The sequence below is a fragment of the Puma concolor genome, chromosome C1 (assembly GCF_028749965.1).
Source record: "Puma concolor isolate L17-30 chromosome C1, mPumCon1.1.hap2, whole genome shotgun sequence".
Classification (NCBI taxonomy): domain Eukaryota; kingdom Metazoa; phylum Chordata; class Mammalia; order Carnivora; family Felidae; genus Puma; species Puma concolor.
Window position 1 is genome coordinate 144626531 of NC_141674.1, and position 20683 is coordinate 144647213.

Genomic DNA, 20683 nt, shown 5'->3' on the forward strand with positions numbered 1-20683 from the left:
GTCTCTATTCTATTCCACTGGTCTATGTGTCTGTTTTTGTGCCAATACCACACTGTCTTGATGATTACAGCTTTGTAGTAGAGGCTAAAGTCTGGGATTGTGATGCCTCCTGCTTTGCTCTTCTTCTTCAATGTTACTCTGGCTATTTGGGGTCTTTTGTGGTTCCATACAAATTTTAGGATTGCTTGTTCTAGCTTCGAGAAGAATGCTGGTGCAATTTTGATTGGGATTGAATTGAATGTGTAGATTGCCTTGGGTAGTATTGACATTTTAACAATATTTATTCTTCCAATCCATGAGCATGGAATGTTTTTCCATTTCTTTGTATCTTCTTCGATTTCCTTTATAAGCCTTCTATAGTTTTCAGCATACAGATCTTTTGCATCTTCGGTTAGGTTTATTGCTAGGTATTTTATGATTCTTGGTGCAATTGTGAGAGTTCCATTGTCTTCGATTTTTTGGAAGAGTTTGAAAAGGATTGGTATTAATTTTTTTTTGAATGTTTAGTGGGATTCACCACAGAGGCCTTCCAGTCCTGAACTTTTTTGTTGACAAGTTGTTGATTACTTATACATTCAGATTTTCTATTTCTTTATGATTCAATCTTGGTAGGTTGTGTATTTTTTTTAAAATTTTTTTTTTTCAACGTTTATTTATTTTTGGGAAAGAGAGAGACAGAGCATGAACGGGGGAGGGGCAGAGAGAGAGGGAGACACAGAATCGGAAACAGTCTCCAGGCTCTGAGCCATCAGCCCAGAGCCTGACGTGGGGCTCGAACTCCCAGACCGCGAGATCGTGACCTGGCTGAAGTCGGACGCTTAACCGACTGCGCCACCCAGGCGCCCCGCTTGTGTATTTTTAATACACAATTAATATCAATTTCTTCTAGGTTTTCTACTTTGTTGATGTATAATTGCTCACAGTAGGCTCTTATGATTTTTTATATTTCTTCACTATCAGTTGTAATATCTTCTCTTTCATTTTTGGTTTTAGGTTCTCTCTTTTTTTTCTTGGTGAGTTTAGTTAAAGATTTGCCAGTTTGGCTTTCTATTTGGGAAGATGGCGGCGTAGGAGGACGCTGGGCTCACCGCGCGTCCTGCTGATCACTTAGAGTCCACCTACACCTGCCTAAATAACCCAGAAAACCGCCAGAGGATTAGCAGAACGGAGTCGCCGGAGCCAAGCACAGACGAGAGGCCCACGGAAGAGGGTAGGAAGGGCGGCTAGGCGGTGCGTGCTCCACGGACTGGCAGGAGGGAGCCGGGGCGGAGGGGCGGCTCGCCGGCCAAGCAGAGCCCCCAAGTCTGGCTTGCAAAAAGCGGAGGGGCCTGACGGACTGTGTTCCGACAGCAAGCGCGACTTAGCGGCTGGGAGGTCGTAAGTTAACAGCTCTGCTCAGAAAGCAGGAAGGCTGGACGACAAAGGGAAGGAGAGCTGCTGAGCCCCCGGACAACAGAGCTCAGTTTGGTGGGGAACAAAGGCGCTCGCCAGCGCCATCTCCCCCGCCCATCCCCCAGCCAAAATCCCAAAGGGAACCAGTTCCTGCCAGGGAACTTGCTCGCTCCGCGCAAACACCCAACTCTGTGCTTCTGCGGAGCCAAACCTCTGGCAGCGGATCTGACTCCCTCCTGCTGCCACAGGGCCCCTCCTGAAGTGGATCACCTAAGGAGAAGCAAGCTAAGCCTGCCCCTCCTGCCCCCGTGCACCTTGCCTACCCACCCCAGCTAAGACGCCAGATCCCCAGCATCACAAGCCTGGCAGTGTGCAAGTAGCCCAGACAGGCCACCCCACCCCACAGTGAATCCCGCCCCTAGGAGAGGGGAAGAGAAGGCACGCACCAGTCTGACTGTGGCTCCAGCGGTGGGCTGGGGGCAGACATCAGGTCTGACTGCGGCTCTGCCCACCAACTCCAGTTATACACCACAGCACAGGGGAAGTGCCCTGCAGGTCCTCACCACGCCAGGGACTATCCAAAATGACCAAGCGGAAGAATTCCCCTCAGAAGAATCTCCAGGAAATAACAATAGCTAATGAGCTGATCAAAAAGGATTTAAATAATATAACAGAAAGTGAATTTAGAATAATAGTCATAAAATTAATCGCTGGGCTTGAAAACAGTATAGCTGACAGCAGAGAATCTCTTGCTACAGAGATCAAGGGACTAAGGAACAGTCACGAGGAGCTGAAAAACGCTTTAAACGAAATGCATAACAAAATGGAAACCACCACGGCTCGGATTGAAGAGGCAGAGGAGAGAATAGGTGAACTAGAAGATAAAGTTATGGAAAAAGAGGAAGCTGAGAAAAAGAGAGATAAAAAAATCCAGGAGTATGAGGGGAAAATTAGAGAACTAAGTGATACACTAAAAAGAAATAATATACGCATAATTGGTATCCCAGAGGAGGAAGAGAGAGGGAAAGGTGCTGAAGGGGTACTTGAAGAAATAATAGCTGAGAACTTCCCTGAAGTGGGGAAGGAAAAAGGCATTGAAATCCAAGAGGCACAGAGAACTCCCTTCAGACGTAACTTGAATCGATCTTCTGCACGACATATCATAGTGAAACTGGCAAAATACAAGGATAAAGAGAAAATTCTGAAAGCAGCAAGGGGTAAACGTGCCCTCACATATAAAGGGAGACCTATAAGACTCGTGACTGATCTCTCTTTTGAAACTTGGCAGGCCAGAAAGAATTGGCACGAGATTTTCAGTGTGCTAGACAGAAAAAATATGCAGCTGAGAATCCTTTATCCAGCAAGTCTGTCATTTAGAATAGAAGGAGAGATAAAGGTCTTCCCAAACAAACAAAAACTGAAGGAATTTGTCACCACTAAACCAGCCCTACAAGAGATCCTAAGGGGGACCCTGTGAGACAAAGTACCAGAGACATCACTACATTCATAAAACATACAGACATCACAATGACTCTAAACCCATATCTTTCTATAATAACACTGAATGTAAATGGATTAAATGCGCCAACCAAAAGACATAGGGTATCAGAATGGATAAAAAAACAAGACCCATCTATTTGCTGTCTACAAGAGACTCATTTTAGACCGGAGGACACCTTTAGATTGAGAGTGAGGGGATGGAGAACTATTTATCATGCTACTGGAAGCCAAAAGAAAGCTGGAGTAGCCATACTTATATCAGACAAACTAGACTTTAAATTAAAGGCTGTAACAAGAGATGAAGAAGGACATTATATAATAGTGACAGGGTCTATCCATCAGGAAGAGCTAACAATTATAAATGTCTATGCGCCGAATACCGGAGCGCCCAAATATATAAAACAATTACTCATAAACATAAGCAACCTTATTGATAAGAATGTGGTCATTGCAGGGGACTTTAACACCCCACTTACAGAAATGGATAGATCATCTAGACACACGGTCAATAAAGAAACAAGGGCCCTGAATGAGACATTGGATCAGATGGACTTGACAGATATATTTAGAACTCTGCATCCCAAAGCAACACAATATACTTTCTTCTCGAGTGCACATGGAACATTCTCCAAGATAGATCATATACTGGGTCACAAAACAGCCCTTCATAAGTTTACAAGAATTGAAATCATACCATGCATACTTTCAGACCACAATGCTATGAAGCTTGAAATCAACCACAGAAAAAAGTCTGGAAAACCTCCAAAAGCATGGAGGTTAAAGAACACCCTACTAACGAATGAGTGGGTCAACCAGGCAATTAGAGAAGAAATTAAAAAATATATGGAAACAAACGAAAATGAAAATACAACAATCCAAACGCTTTGGGACGCAGCGAAGGCAGTCCTGAGAGGAAAATACATTGCAATCCAGGCCTATCTCAAGAAACAAGAAAAATCCCAAATACAAAATCTAACAGCACACCTAAAGGAAATAGAAGCAGAACAGCAAAGGCAGCCTAAACCCAGCAGAAGAAGAGAAATAATAAAGATCAGAGCAGAAATAAACAATATAGAATCTAAAAAACTGTAGAGCAGATCAACGAAAGCAAGAGTTGGTTTTTTGAAAAAATAAACAAAATTGACAAACCTCTAGCCAGGCTTCTCAAAAAGAAAAGGGAGATGACCCAAATAGATAAAATCATGAATGAAAATGGAATTATTACAAACAATCCCTCAGAGATACAAACAATTATCAGGGAATACTATGAAAAATTATATGCCAACAAATTGGACAACCTGGAAGAAATGGACAAATTCCTGAACACCCACACTCTTCCAAAACTCAATCAGGAGGAAATAGAAAGCTTGAACAGACCCATCACCAGCGAAGAAATTGAATCGGTTATCAAAAATCTCCCAACAAATAAGAGTCCAGGACCAGATGGCTTCCCAGGGGAGTTCTACCAGACGTTTAAAGCAGAGATAATACCTATCCTTCTCAAGCTATTCCAAGAAATAGAAAGGGAAGGAAAACTTCGAGACTCATTCTAGGAAGTCAGTATTACTTTGATTCCTAAACCAGACAGAGACCCAGTAAAAAAAGAGAACTACAGGCCAATATCCCTGATGAATATGGATGCAAAAATTCTCAACAAGATACTAGCAAATCGAATTCAATGGCATATAAAAAGAATTATTCACCATGATCAAGTGGGATTCATTCCTGGGATGCAGGGCTGGTTCAACATTCGCAAATCAATCAACGTGATACATCACATTAACAAAAAAAAAGAGAAAAACCATATGATCCTGTCAATCGATGCAGAAAAGGCCTTTGACAAAATCCAGCACCCTTTCTTAATAAAAACCCTTGAGAAAGTCGGGATAGAAGGAACATACTTAAAGATCATAAAAGCCATTTATGAAAAGCCCACAGCTAACATCATCCTCAACGGGGAAAAACTGAGAGCTTTTTCCCTGAGATCAGGAACACGACAGGGATGCCCACTCTCACCGCTGTTGTTTAACATAGTGCTGGAAGTTCTAGCATCAGCAATCAGACAACAAAAGGAAATCAAAGGCATCAAAATTGGCAAAGATGAAGTCAAGCTTTCACTCTTTGCAGATGACATGATATTATACATGGAAAATCCGATAGACTCCACCAAAAGTCTGCTAGAACTGATACATGAATTCAGCAAAGTTGCAGGATACAAAATCAATGTACAGAAATCAGTTGCATTCTTATACACTAACAATGAAGCAACAGAAAGACAAATAAAGAAACTGATCCCATTCACAATTGCACCAAGAAGCATAAAATACCTAGGAATAAATCTAACCAAAGATGTAAAGGATCTGTATGCTGAAAATTATAGAAAGCTTATGAAGGTAATTGAAGAAGATTTAAAGAAATGGAAAGACATTCCCTGCTCATGGATTGGAAGAATAAATATTGTCAAAATGTCAATACTACCCAAAGCTATCTACACATTCAATGCAATCCCAATCAAAATTGCACCAGCATTCTTCTCGAAACTAGAACAAGCCATCCTAAAATTCATATGGAACCACAAAAGGCCCCGAATAGCCAAAGTAATTTTGAAGAAGAAGACCAAAGCAGGAGGCATCACAATCCCAGACTTTAGCCTCTACTACAAAGCTGTCATCATCAAGACAGCATGGTATTGGCACAAAAACAGACACATAGACCAATGGAATAGAATAGAAACCCCAGAACTAGACCCACAAACGTATGGCCAACTCATCTTTGACAAAGCAGGAAAGAACATCCAATGGAAAAAAGACAGTCTCTTTAACAAATGGTGCTGGGAGAACTGGACAGCAACATGCAGAAGGTTGAAACTAGACCACTTTCTTACACCATTCACAAAAATAAACTCAAAATGGATCAAGGACCTGAATGTGAGACAGGAAACCATCAAAACCTTAGAGGAGAAAGCAGGAAAAGACCTCTCTGACCTCAGCCGTAGCAATCTCTTACTCGACACATCCCCAAAGGCAAGGGAATTAAAAGCAAAAGTGAATTACTGGGACCTTATGAAGATAAAAAGCTTCTGCACAGCAAAGGAAACAACCAACAAAACTAAAAGGCAACCAACGGAATGGGAAAAGATATTTGCAAATGACATATCGGACAAAGGGCTAGTATCCAAAATCTAGAAAGAGCTCACCAAACTCCACACCCGAAAAGCAAATAACCCAGTGAAGAAATGGGCAGAAAACATGAATAGACACTTCTCTAAAGAAGACATCCGGATGGCCAACAGGCACATGAAAAGATGTTCAGCGTCGCTCCTTATCAGGGAAATACAAATCAAAACCACACTCAGATATCACCTCACGCCAGTCAGAGTGGCCAAAATGAACAAATCAGGAGACTATAGATGCTGGAGAGGATGTGGAGAAACGGGAACCCTCTTGCACTGTTGGTGGGAATGCAAATTGGTGCAGCCGCTCTGGAAAGCAGTGTGGAGGTTCCTCAGAAAATTAAAAATAGACCTACCCTATGACCCAGCAATAGCACTGCTAGGAATTTATCCAAGGGACACAGGAGTACTGATGCATAGGGGCACTTGTACCCCAATGTTCATAGCAGCACTCTCAACAATAGCCAAATTATGGAAAGAGCCTAAATGTCCATCAACTGATGAATGGATAAAGAAATTGTGGTTTATATACACAATGGAATACTACGTGGCAATGAGAAAAAATGAAATATGGCCTTTTGTAGCAACGTGGATGGAACTGGAGAGTGTGATGCTAAGTGAAATAAGCCATACAGAGAAAGACAGATACCATATGGTTTCACTCTTATGTGGATCCTGAGAAACTTAACAGGAACCCATGGGGGAGGGGAAGGAAAAAAAAAAAAAAAAAAAAAAGAGGTTAGAGTGGGAGAGAGCCAAAGCATAAGAGACTGTTGAGAACTGAGAGCAAACTGAGGGTAGATGGGGGGTGGGAGGGAGGAGAGGGTGGGTGATGGGTATTGAGGAGGGCACCTTTTGGGATGAACACTGGGTGTTGTATGGAAACCAATTTGACAATAAATTTCATATATAAATAAATTAAAAAAAAATAAAGATTTGCCAGTTTGGTTTATCCATCTTTGTTATTTCCTTCCTTCTGTTAACTTTGGGCTTTTTTCTTTTCTTAATTCCTCGAGGTATAAGGATAGGTTGTTTATTTGTGGTTTTTCTTGTTTCTTGAGGTAGGCATTTATAACTATAAACCTACCTATTAGAGTTGCTTTTGCTGCACCCCATAAATTTTGGTATGTTATATTTCCATTTTAATTTGTCTCAAAGTATTTTTACATTTATTTTTATTTCTTTTTGGCCTATTTGTTGTTCAGGAAGATGTTATTTAATCTCCACATATAAGTGAGTTTTCCAGTTTTTTCATATAATTGATTTCTAATCATACCACTGTGGCCATAAAAGATGTTTGATAGGATTTGAGTTCTGTTAAATTTATTAAGACTTGTTTTATGGCCCAGCATATGATCTATTCTGGAGAATGTTTTATATGTGCTTGGTGAGAATATGTATTACATTGCTTTTGGATAGAATGTCCTCTCTCTCTCCCTCTCTCTCTCTCTCTCTCTCTCTCACACACACACACACACACACATACACACACATTCACTTCTCATTTTCTTTCATTGAAGAAAATAGAATTATGTAGAATAGATTTATGAATGTTTAATATTATAAAATCTGTCATATAGATAGGCTAATAAATAGGTCAGAGGAGAAGAAAAATTAATATTTACACCAAGATATGTAGGATGTATATATCAATTCTGGCATTTGTTTATAAGAAAAATTCATTAAAGGGGCGCCTGGGTGGCGCAGTCGGTTAAGCATCCGACTTCAGCCAGGTCACAATCTCGCGGTCTGTGAGTTCGAGCCCCGCGTCAGGCTCTGGGCTGATGGCTCAGAGCCTGGAGCCTGTTTCCGATTCTGTGTCTCCCTCTCTCTCTGCCCCTCCCCCGTTCATGCTCTGTCTCTCTCTGTCCCAAAAATAAATAAAAACGTTGAAAAAAAATTAAAAAAAAAATTCATTAAATTACTATGTGATGGATACACTCAGTATTTTAAAATGCATACTGCAAATTAAAAGTCCATATTATGCTAAATGGTGAAATAGTAGAAGCAATTTCATTAAAGATAGGAGTCATAGAAGGATGTCAGTTATCATACTTGAAATATAAAAATTATGGAAGTATTAGGGCGCCTGTGTGGCTCAGTCGGTTAAGCATCAGACTCTTTTTAAAAAAGTTTTTTTTTTACATTTATTTATTTGAGAGACAGAGAGAGACAGAGCACAAGTGGGGGAGGGGCAGAGAGAGAAGGAGACACAGAATCCGAAGCAGACTCCAGGCTCTGAGCTGACAGCACAGAGCCGGATGCGGGGCTTGAACTCACGAACTGTGAGATCATGACCTGAGTGAAGTTGGAAGCTTCACCAACTGAGCCACCCAGGCACCCCAAATCAGACTCGTGATTTCGGTTCAGGTCATGATCTCATGGCTTATGAGTTCCAGCCCCACGTTGGACTTCATGCTATCCATGTGGAGCCTGCTTAGGATTCTTTTTCTCCCTCTCTTTCTGCCCCTCCCCTACTCGTACTTGCCCCGCCCCCCTTCTGTCTAAATAAATAAGCACTTAAAAAATTATGGAAGTATGAAGTTTTTGAAAGTAAAAAAAGTTATTTCCACTTTTCTAAATATACTAGACAATGTATTAGACAAGACGGAAAATAAATATGAATACTACAAAGGAGAAAGTAAAATTATCTTTAGTCTTAAATGACATACTATTTTTAGCCAATGTAATTAGAAAAAAGAAATAAGTATTAAAAAAAGCTCATCATTATTTTATTATTATTTATAGAAAAGGATGAAATCTTGCCATTTGCAACTACGTGGATGGAACTGGAGGGTATTTATCATTATTGCTAAGTGACATAATTATACCTAAAAAACACAAGGAATAAATACAGGAATTGTTGCAAATAGTAGGATAATTTGAATTGTCAATAAAATTAGTTATGAGAAAATAGAATGACTAATAGTGGAGAGAGACTTCTTCAAAATGAGCTTAACGAAACTATTTGTGGAATCTTTATAAATGAACATTTAAAGCCCTAGGAAATGATGTAAAGGATGTCTGCCTTGAATTAATGGAAAGATATAACACATTCTATTGTAGAAGGCACAATATTGTAGATTTTCCAATTTTTCTAAATCATTTCATAAATTATGAATAATGATAGAATCACTACTATTTATAATGTTTACCATGTGCCAGACATGATACTAAGTGGTTTATTTGCTTTTGTTTCTCCATAATTTTCACAATGTTATGAAAAAATACAAGTATTATGGTCATTATATAGATAAGGAAACAAAGGCACAAGGCATTTAAATAGCTTTTTCATATTCATACAGGTAATAATAACCCAGGAAACCCAAATATGCCATATTGTCTCTCATAATTATCAATCAGACTTCATTTGTTTCAAGAAAAGTCATTTTGATATGATATTAAGAAAATTTCACGAAAGGAATAATTCAAATAATTTATTTGGTATGTTTAAAAGCTAACTCAGGACACTTGGGTAGCTCAGTCAGTTGAGCAACCGACTCTTGATTTCGGCTCATGTCATGATCCCCAGGTTGTGGGATTGAGCCCATGTCAGAGCTTAACATTCTTTCTCTCACTTCCTCTGCACCTCTCCTCCACTCGCACTCTTTCTCTCTAAAATAAATAAATCAATCAATAAATAAATCAATAAATTAATTAATTTTTAAAAAGCTAACATATTTTACGTAGGTCCACAAATACAAGGGAAAATTTATGAAATAGAACACAGTTCAAAAATAATGCATCTCAGTGCATATGAGACTTTAGAATATAATAATTTCAAATCAGTGGGAAAATATTCAGTGATTTATACTATGATAACTGTAGATATAAATGGGAAAAAATTAAACTGCATTTCTATATCGTTAGGTAAACCCAAATAGAATCACCATAGAGGGAATGCATATGGAATACATATACATATGGAAACTGAAACAAAGTCATGAAAATAAATTTTTATGTGAATTTATAAATAATCTTGTGAGGGAAAGACCTTTCTACACATGAACCAGTATCCAAAATTCACAAAATGACTGAAAAAATTTATTTAAAAATGTTTTAAAATTGTTAAGAACAAATATAAGCTTTATAAACACAAACAACAAATGACAATATAAGAAAATATTTACAGTGCTTTAAGAGGTTAATTTTAATTTATTAGCTATATTTTACAAAGGTAATTTCCTTTTAAAAACCAGTCACAAATTAAAAAAAAAAAACAACAAAAATGAGCTAATGATAGTTTACAGAAAAAAATTTACAAAGGAAAAAAAATGTTTTTAGCCTGAAAAATGATTGTGGTAATGCAATGAATTTACATTTTTCTATTCTCATATTGTCAAATATGATGCAGTATTGGCAAGGTTATGAGTGAATAAACACTCATACACCATTGGAGGGATGAGCCACTTTTTAAAGTATAGTGGATAAAACCTGGCAAAATTAAAAATAATGTGTCCTAAGACCTACTTCTGGAATATATTCTAGGAATAGAGCTTCAAACATGTACAAAGATTTATGTTTGTTGTAATATAATTTATAATAGTTCAAAATGGTTTAAAGATGACAGAAAAATTGTGAATTATAGAGTAATACATGGGTGTTATAAAGGATGTGCTGTATTTAGTGTCAATATATGCATATATGTGCATGTGTCTATATAAACATATATGCACATATGTGTGTATATATATCCATTGTGTGTGCAGTATCTTTTTGTTGTATATATTTACATTTATATATATTTATAGTCTATTATATGTAAATAGCTACATAGATGTCCTGAGATATATATATGTATGTATATGTGTATGTGTTATAAAAATTCTTAGAAAGAACATGAAAAGTAATGGGAGTATAAATGTAACCAGTACTAATTATTTCTGGAGTATTGTTGGAGCTTTGAGTCAGCTAACTTGTAGTTCTATTCCTTTTGCTCTTTGAATTTCTTTTTACCATAAGCATATATTCATTTTTATAATTAAAAATCTAGTTAAACATTGATTCCCTTTTCATTTAGCTTGAGAATATATTGATCTTACTCTTCCATTTTAATTAAGCTTCTAATCTGTATTCACAATGGTAAGTAGGATCATACCCTAGAGAGAGAGCAGAAGGGATCTTTATTATCTTATCTACTGACCTCATTTCTTCACACATTGTTAACTTAGTCCTCAATCATTAAAAACAGAAAAAAAATTATTTTTATTGAGAATCTGTTAGATGATAGACATTCTGTTGGAGGATTTACCTGTATACTTTAAGCTGCACCACATCCCATGGAAATTGTAGTATAAGCCCCATTCCAGAGGTGGTGAAACAGAGGCTCAGACGGTTTTAGAAACTTGCCCCAGAGTAATCAAATGACAATCTGCATCAAATCTATGCTCCTGTCACCACTTACAGTGTGTTCCTTGATGGGTTATGTGCATTTTCTATGAGTCAGTCCACTCATCCTACATGGAAAATGCTGTGTCTCTTGTTAACCTTTTGGCTTATTCTGAGTAGCAAATACACTATGAGAAGATTCTTTGAAAATAAGTTGAAATTTAGGCTATGTTCTCTCACAGGCTGCAACTCAAATACCTTCAGGCTCAGGCAGATGAATGCACTGGGGGATGGGGCAGCCAAGTAGAATATATCTGAGACCCACGTTGGCACCCTGAGCTGCCAAGTGGGACCTCTTCATTAAACAGATGCAATTAAATGTTACAGAAAAGTATTATTTTAAACATTTTTTCTAACATTTGAGGGCTGTACAGCAACACAGTTAGGAGAATGGAAACGGAGTCAGATCGGGGTAGAAATCCTGGCTGCATCATTTCCTACCTGTGATTCAAGGCAGGTTTCTTCCTTCTGTGAGGCACAGTTTTACATCTGACCAATTTTAAGAAAGTGATTTATTTTGAAAGATATATCTGCTCTTGTATTTTTCTTATTCTGTTCTAAACTTTAAAATCATCTTATTTATTAAAAAACCAGTTACGATAAATATTAAATGAATAAATGAAATCAGAGGTAAACAGAGACACAGTCTTATCTTTCCTTTTCTTTTCTTTTTTCTTTTAGAATACATTTCCTTTTAACAAAAAAGTTTATTTTGGTCGGGGGGGTGGGGATGGGACAGAGAGAATCCCAAGCAGGCTCCACACTGTCAGGAAGGAGTCCCACATGGGACTCCATCTCACGAACAGTAAGATCATGACCTGAGCTGAAACTGAGTCAGTCACTTAACTTACTGAGTCACCCAGGTGCCCCAGACACCTAATCTTTCTAATTTTATATTGATTATTTTGCCCCAAAAAATGTTTGTTATGATTTTTACATAATTACATTACAAAAGTAATATTATGATTACTATTGTTTTTAGCTAAGAATTTTAGTACAAAGTAGGCTAGCCTTGAATTCCAACGAGGCAGGAATATTTGAAGTATCAAAGGCATCTTATAGCTTGGCTACTTCACACAGAAAGCATTATTTAAAATTAAAGTCAAAGGACCATTCTTACATGCTTCTGCATGGCTATTACATTTTTTAAAAAGTTATTTACTCTCTAAAATGTTATTACAGTGGCTGCTGGGTGGCTCAGTCAGTTAAGCATCCGACTTCAGCTCAGGTCATGATTTCATGGTTCGTGGGTTTGACCTCAGCGTTGGGCTCTGTGCTGACAGCTCGGAGCCTGGAGCCTGCTTCTGATTCTGTGTCTCCCTCTCTCTCTGTCCCTCCCCCGCTCATGCTCTGTCTCTCTCTGTCTCTCAAAAATAAATAAACGTAAAAAAAAATTTAAATGTTACTACAGAATTTTGGTGGCACTGGTTATCAAAAATCTGTCACTGTTAAAGCAGCTACATCTGAGTAAGATTCACTTTATTATACATCATCACCGAACTGTTATTAAGCATCCACTGTGTTAATAGGGCCCAAAACACCATGCCAGTCTTCTTCTTTCATTTGTCTTGATCTTTCTGTGAGTTTCTGTGACAGAACTTTTTTCTGTGTCTAGTCTCTGTAGAATAACTGAGAGCAAGACGAAGGTATGTTTTTTCAGATTTCTACATCCTGTGCCCCTCTGTCCCTTAAAAACCTTGCTATATGCCTTGCATGGTTTCTCTTGATGGTTTCTTTAGTAAAATTGATGATAGACTTCAGTGCTACAACTCTGTATGTAAAGGAAATGCAGTATCAGGTCGATTTAGTGTTTATTCACTTTTGAAAATACAACCTGATGTGCAATTACTTATATAGCTATATAAACATGACAGAAAATATTATTTCTGAATTGTTATCTATGAAATTTAGATCTAAATCTGGATATTCTTTTCTGTTTTCCTTGCCTTTTTCACTTGTTTATTAAAGATCCTTAAATGTCTTAACAAAAACAAATTTGTTTTAAAAAATAAATAACATTGATTCCTAAGGATTTGACAGAGGTTCAAGGATCCATTAATCTGATTGTGGCTACCAGTCATACTCATGATTGTTAAATAGGCAATATTGATAGAAATATCAAGATTAAGATACAAGATTTGCCAGTGGGGTTGTAATTACAGAATGATATAGTGTCTGCATCACTTCAGAAAACAGCCCGGATGTTGTTGTTGTTGTTATTATTATTATTATTATTATTATTACTATTGCAATATTTATATAATATGCTGCATCTTGAGTTTTAGGTTGAAAAAGAAAAGATATCAACATCTGTACTGTGAAGAGAGTGCTCAAAAGATCATCTGTCTTCCTCACTAACTCACTGGAGTTGGGGCTGTGGTTTTTCCATTGTTTTGCTCATAACCTGGGGTCATAGAGTGGCATATGAAACAATAGGACCCCTTTCAAAAGATTTCATATGTGAGCATTTCCTTTCCTTATTCTGGGGAGGGCCTGAACTCTGCCTCCCTAAACCACCATCCCTGTCCTGATGCTGGCGTGTAGGCTACCCAGAAACCATAATGTGACTTCTGCTTCTTGAGCTGAGACCCAAGGCATTACCCTTCCTTCTGCTCTGAAGTTTCTGGCAGATGGTCCAGCCCATGGAATAAAAATCATCCATGGCAATTTATCAGATATTTGCTATGAGGCTGCTTTAAAAAAGAAAAAAAAAATTCACTTTTGTGGACCAGCAAATAAAGTATCAAGTGTATCAAATTTGTACTAAAAAAGCTAATTGTCCAGAGACCTGTAGGAAAAACACTCACCGCTTGACTGAACTGAGCAGTGTGGGTGTCTTCATACATGTGTGTAATGTTGTGTCTAGCTAGTCCATTGTAAGTGATAACAAGAACTTTCTCTGATAGGATATGTAGGAACCAAATTAGAAAGCATTTTGAAAATAGAAAGCTCTCTTCCCATAATGCCACTACAGTAACAGAGCTATTTTAGATTTTCTATAGATGTATCTGGTGCTTGCTTATACTGCTATTCATGTTTCACCTCACTGTGATCACGGTTCATCTATAATCAGTAATTTCTATGATTTTTCAATGATTGATTAGTTTTCTGAAGCAGATCACTGTGGACCAAAGGATGCGGACTCACCACTAAGCTTCTCTCCTGGAAACAGTAGCTACAAGGGGGTGTTAGGGCAGAAGCACGGAGAAACACATCTCTGTTATTTTTTTAAATGGTATTTTTACTTATTAAGCACAGTCGCTAGGAATTATCATATGCTGCACAACGTGTCATTTTATGCTGGATGTAACAATCCCTGTACTTATGGAAATACAGTCTAGTGAAAAATCAAGACAGAGTAAAATAGTGGCGGAGGTATTCAGGGTACTGTGGTCTAGCATCAAGGATCATCATGAAGTGAAATATGAGAGAAGCTAGCAAAAAGCTGAGGTTGGAGAAGCAGTGGGGGCTAAGGTGGCAGATAATGCAGTTTAGAACGATATTCACGGATGATGCTTGGAGAAGGATTAGAGGAACAAACATGATTTCACCCATGTGGAATCTAAAAAAAATGAATAAACAAGCAAACACCCCCAAAACAGAATCAGACCTATAAATACAGAGCACAAACTGTATTTTGTTCAGAGGGGGCTGCCAGAGGGGGGGTGGGGCTGGGATGATGGGCAAAATGAAGAGGAGAAGGAGATCCAGTTATGGAATGAATAAATCACAAAGATAAAAGGCACAGCATAAAGAATATAGTCAATAGTACTGTAGTAGCGTTGTATAATAATGCATGGTAGCTATTCTCGTAAGTACAGCACAAGGTATAAACTTGTCAAATCACTGTGTTGTACACCTGAAATTAATGTAATATTGTGTATGAACTACACCAAATACAAAAAACTTAGTAGAAATTAAAGAGCAAACACAAAATAAACAGAAATTTTAGAGGCTACTATAATAATCCCAGGGAGAAGAGATAAAATCTAGATTAGGGCAGTTCACAGCAAGAGTGGAGAATATTTAAAAGTTAGAGTAAAGAGAAATGACAGAAAAATAGAAAGAAGAAAAAATTACCCATATGACACCACCAAAAAACAACCGGCATGATTCCAATCAGATATGTGTGTATGTATTTCTGTAAGTACATGTATGTATATATAGTCATAAACATAGTGTGGTTATTGCTTATGTATTTTTCATTTTGTAGCAGAGCCCAAGTAAAACTGTGGAGTAGATGAAGTTCGACATCATCACTGTTTATCTCCTTTGTTAGAGCTTTTCTCCCTAATATAGGCATACCTTCTCTTTCCAAAGTGCTCAGTGTCTTTTGGTCTCTGACCCATTCTTTTCCGTGTTCTGCCTTATAACCCCGTTATTTCCTGTGCCTTATTATCAAAATCAACCTCTTTATAGGGTAATTTTCTGTATAAATTGGTAGGCAGAATAATGGATCACCAAAGATGTTCATGTCCTAATCCCTGAAACCCATGAATATATGACCTTATATGGCCAAATAGATTTTGCAGATGTGACTCAAGACCTTGAGATGAGGAGATTATCCTGGACTATATGTAATATAATATATCCTGCCTAAATGTAATCATAAGAGTCCTTTAAAAATGGGTGAGGGAGGCAGAAGAGTCAGAGAAGGAGATATGAAGACAAAAACAGAGGTCAGAGAGAGATATTTGAAGAAACTATGCTATTGTCTATGAAGACGTAGGAAGGAGCCATAAACTGAGGAATGTGGGTGGCTTCTACAAACCGGACAAGGCAAAAGAATGGATTCTCCTCTAGTGTTTCCAGAAGGAATAGAGCCTGCCAAAAACTTGGTTGTGGCCAGTGAAACCCAGTTTGGATTTCTGACTTATCTGATAAGTAATTTGCATTGCTTTAAGCCACTATATTTGTGGCAATTTGTTACACTAATAATAGGAAACTAATATAGAAATCTATTTGAATGAAGCAGATTTACTCACATGGCATATACAATTGACAAAGTTTCATGTGAATCTTTTCTTTTTTAACTCCAAAGAAAGACTTTCTAATGTTATAATTTCAAGCCTCAGTCTGTTGCGGAAGATATTTGGGATTTGGGGTGCAGGCAGATGAGTGGTGAATATATGTGATGGGAAGAACTTTCCTGAAGACCTTCACAATACTCAGGTTCCTGCAAGTGTGACCAAGGGTCACCAACTCACTTGAGCTCATTGCATGTTTTGCATGTGAAATTCTTTTGAGTTATAAAGGACTTTTAAAATTTCTTTTGCATGTATGTGTGTGCATGTTATATGTGTGTGTGTGTGTATCTATATTTTAGCATGAATGTGGATTCAGGTAACTGTGGAGTACATTTTTACATATTCAATTGCACTTATGTTTGTTTTAAAAATCAATATTTTGAATTTCCTGTTGGCTCAGATAATTACTTCCAAGGGATTATGGATTCATATATCTTTGAATTATGATCTCTTCCAAAAGGGAATTTCCTGCATCTTGAATAAACAACAGATGTTGAGTGCAAAGAACCTGGGGGTGAAAGGGACGCACTTGGAAAGATTAGAGGATATTTTCTGTTGGCTGATGGAACTATGAGATTGAATAGATATTTGATGAAATGGAAGAAATACAAAAGCCAGGGTATCACTTGACTTTTGCCTTGTTTTCAATTTATCAAAAACACTACTTTAGTCTCAGAGTCATGTCTGATGCAAACACCAGTGGTCACTGATCCTCTTTTTTTTTGGCTTGTCAGAGAGGGAAAAATGTTTCATCACTGTATCCTACAGGTCTCCTAAAGCTTTAGGCCCCAAGAACAAGAGAATATCAAAGATATTATTGGAGCATGAAGAGAAAAGGGATCTCTGAGGAAACTAGGACTTTGTAGATTCAAATATGCATTTGTAATTTTTTTCTGACCTGAATGAAGCCTCTCTGACTGGCTCTCCTAAGTACATGTTCTGCTGCATTTCTCAGCATCTGAGGCTTCCTGGTGAGGTTCCAGGACTCCCTCAGAGCATATTACTGCGATCCTCTCTGAATATTTCAAAGGCTGGAAAAGTGGGGCTGGCAACACATCAGGAAGAAGGTGGTGACATCTCAGTATCAAATGACTCTGATAATGATTACAGAGGGTTGCCAGACAACTTACATTTGTATAGCTTGTGAACACACACGATCTCGTTGGAACTTCACAGCAATGGGAGGACACCAACAGAGCAGACAATACAAAACCCATATTTTTAGCCTTGGGAGCTATGGCTAAAAGATGTTTAATTACTTATCTTAGATCACAGTCTTAGTAAGTTGTAAAGCCAACACTGGCACCTTGGTCTGATGCTTTGCCCAAAGCTGAATCCAGCATACCCTGGACTTGTCTTTCTTTAACAGTGATCTATCTACTGGTGCCCTGAAGCCTGAGCATCAGGAGTATTAAAAAAAAAAAAAATGATGCTTCAACTGCACCTGAGATGTTCTTAGCATGGACTTTGGGACTCTGCATTTTAAGCCAGTTCTCCAGGGAATGCTTTTACACACTAGAGTCCGAGAACTCATAAGCTTCTGGAGTCTCTTGTTTGTCAAAGTGTGATCTGTGAATCAGCATCACCTGGGAGATTGTTAGAAATGCAGAATCTCATGCCAAATCCCAGACCCACTGGATCAGGATCTGCATCACAAGAAGTTTCTCAGAGTCACAGACACATTAATGTCTGAAAAGCATCAAAGGCTAATAAATGTCTCGTCAAAATCAAGGGAGACACAGTTGGGATTTAATACATTTGACGTTTGGTTTCCCCTGAATGAAACCGGAGTCAGCTGATTCTCATTTCTAGGTCTGACATAGGAAGGGTGAAGACATACTCAGTCTTTGACTCTGTGTATCAGGCTTGCTTATGGAAAATGTTGCTTCACTATCCAGACTGCTGAAGCAGTGAGGCCCATCAGATATGAAAACTCGAGCTATCTTGTTATCTCTGCATGCAGTCTGCTACACAAAACTGAACCCTGAGATAATCCTGATTAGCATTAAGAACTGAAACTTGAGGAAGGAGATTTTGAGCAAGTGGAAAATTCTGGAAAGGGAACCCCAGGTAGGAATTGAAGTTAGGACCATACAAGTTGCCTGTTCCTCCCATTCCTAGAGAACTTCTGTTTTCAAAACTTTCATAATACCCAGAAGGCTATCCAATGAGGTCAAGATCCCCGAGGAAAGACTTCTGATAATTGGCATGCACCTTGCAAAATCAACAACTCCTTATCCCTTTGGGGAAGTTAATATTTGCTCTGGGAAGTCCAAGTGTTTTCATCTCAGGAAATTCCATGGTTTAATATTCCTTTAATAATTCAGAGTTCATGATGCAGGGAAAAAAATGCAGCAGCTTTCCTGAACTATTTCCAATATGGGATATATATATAATAGGTCACCTGTGAAAAGTTGTCTAAAATTGCCATTAGATTCTTATGGTGTGATATATTCTTGGCTGATGCAGAATGAAAGGATATGATTAAAATTTTTTAATGTTTATTTTCGAGAGAGAGAGAGGCAGAGCATGAGTGGGAGAGGGGCAGAGAGAGAGAGAGGGAGACACAGAATCCGAAGCAGTTTCCAGGCTCTGAGCTCAAACTCTCTAATCCACAAGGTCATGACCTGAGCTGGAGTCAGAACCTTAACTGACTGAGCCAACCAGGTACCCCAAAAGGGTATGATTTAAAAGGCCAGAGAAACAAACTGGGTCCCTAGTAGTTCTATGCAGAGGTTTGGTAATTTTGGCTGTAGCCTAAAATGTTCTGATAGAAGAAAGATATAAATGTATACAGAAAGAAACTGGTACAAATATGGAGCAGAAAGGAATTCTGAAAAACAATTTTTATTATTAAGGATAAAAAGTGACTTAAATACTTACGTTAAAATTTTTTAATTAAAAAAATTATATCAACTATTAGAACTCCCCAAATTTTTAAAAAAATTTTTTTAACGTTTATTCATTTTTGAGAGACAGAGAGAGACAGATATGAGCAGGGAAGGGGCAGAGAGAGAGGGAGACACAGAGTCTGAAGCAGGCTCCAGGCTCTGAGCTGTCAGCACAGAGCCCGACGCGGGGCTCAAACTCACGGACCGTGAGATCATGACCTGAGCTGAAGTTGGATGCCCAACCGACTGAGCCACCCAGGCGCCCCTAGAACTCCCCAAATCTTAAAGAGGACCAAGTGATCATGTTTCCCAAAGGATTCCATGTTTTATATTTAATTTCAAATAATTTAGTGTTTTGAGGCTGCCTTAAATTTAATCTTAAAGAACAAATATAGAAAATAGGATGGAAGAGGATATATTAAATCTATTTCGAGGGAAAAGAATTCCTAACAAAGCAATCAGACTCCAGGACAGCATTAGCACACCCTTGAAAGCAGACAGTATTAAACTTTTAAAAGCTTACTCTGAAGGAATGTGGAATTGGTTAATATCATTTTAGTGAGGAGGAAAGGAAGAGACTGTGTTACATTATTTATCCCAGAATCTTTGAAAGCAGGGTTTTTTTTTTTTTTTTTTTTTCTTTTCTCTGCTGGTCCATTTTAGTGTTAATGAGCATTAAGCTCATGTATCAAAGAGAGAATAATAAACCTTTAAATGTCAGCCCAAAGGAGGTCTTTATTTTTCTACCTGCAACTGTAAGGCAGAGAAGACAATTTAAGATGTGAAAACTAGAAAAATTACATGAAAGTGTATAAAGGGGAAACTGGAAGAGGTAGGAAATTGCAGGGTATTTGAAGAAGAAAGGATATTTCCTGCATAGTCAGCACTCAATAGTGAGGGCAAAGAATACTCCTTTAAAGAGCTGACAGCAAGGGATTAGAAACTTGGAGTAAAAATTGGGAAAATGTAGCCCTTCTATTTGTCTCTGAAATGACAAATGTGAACATTTAGTTACTAACTGTATCATAATCTATAAGGATGAACTGATTGATGGCTTGGAACACAAGATTTCTGTTCTGTACGTGATACTAACTTAGAAACAAAGGTAAATAATGAAGGGCCATTTAGGGTGCCGCTGAAGGTCTTAAATCATTGTAGTGCAGTTGCTGAGGCTAACAGAAGTAAATGTGCTTAGAGTGTAGGGCAGAGTAAAATATTCCTTTTGAAGACAGCAAGAGTAGGTGTCTCCACACGAGAGTGCTGCAATGTGCCAACCGAAAAGAGGTTTGAGTTAGAAAAATCCTTCAAACTGA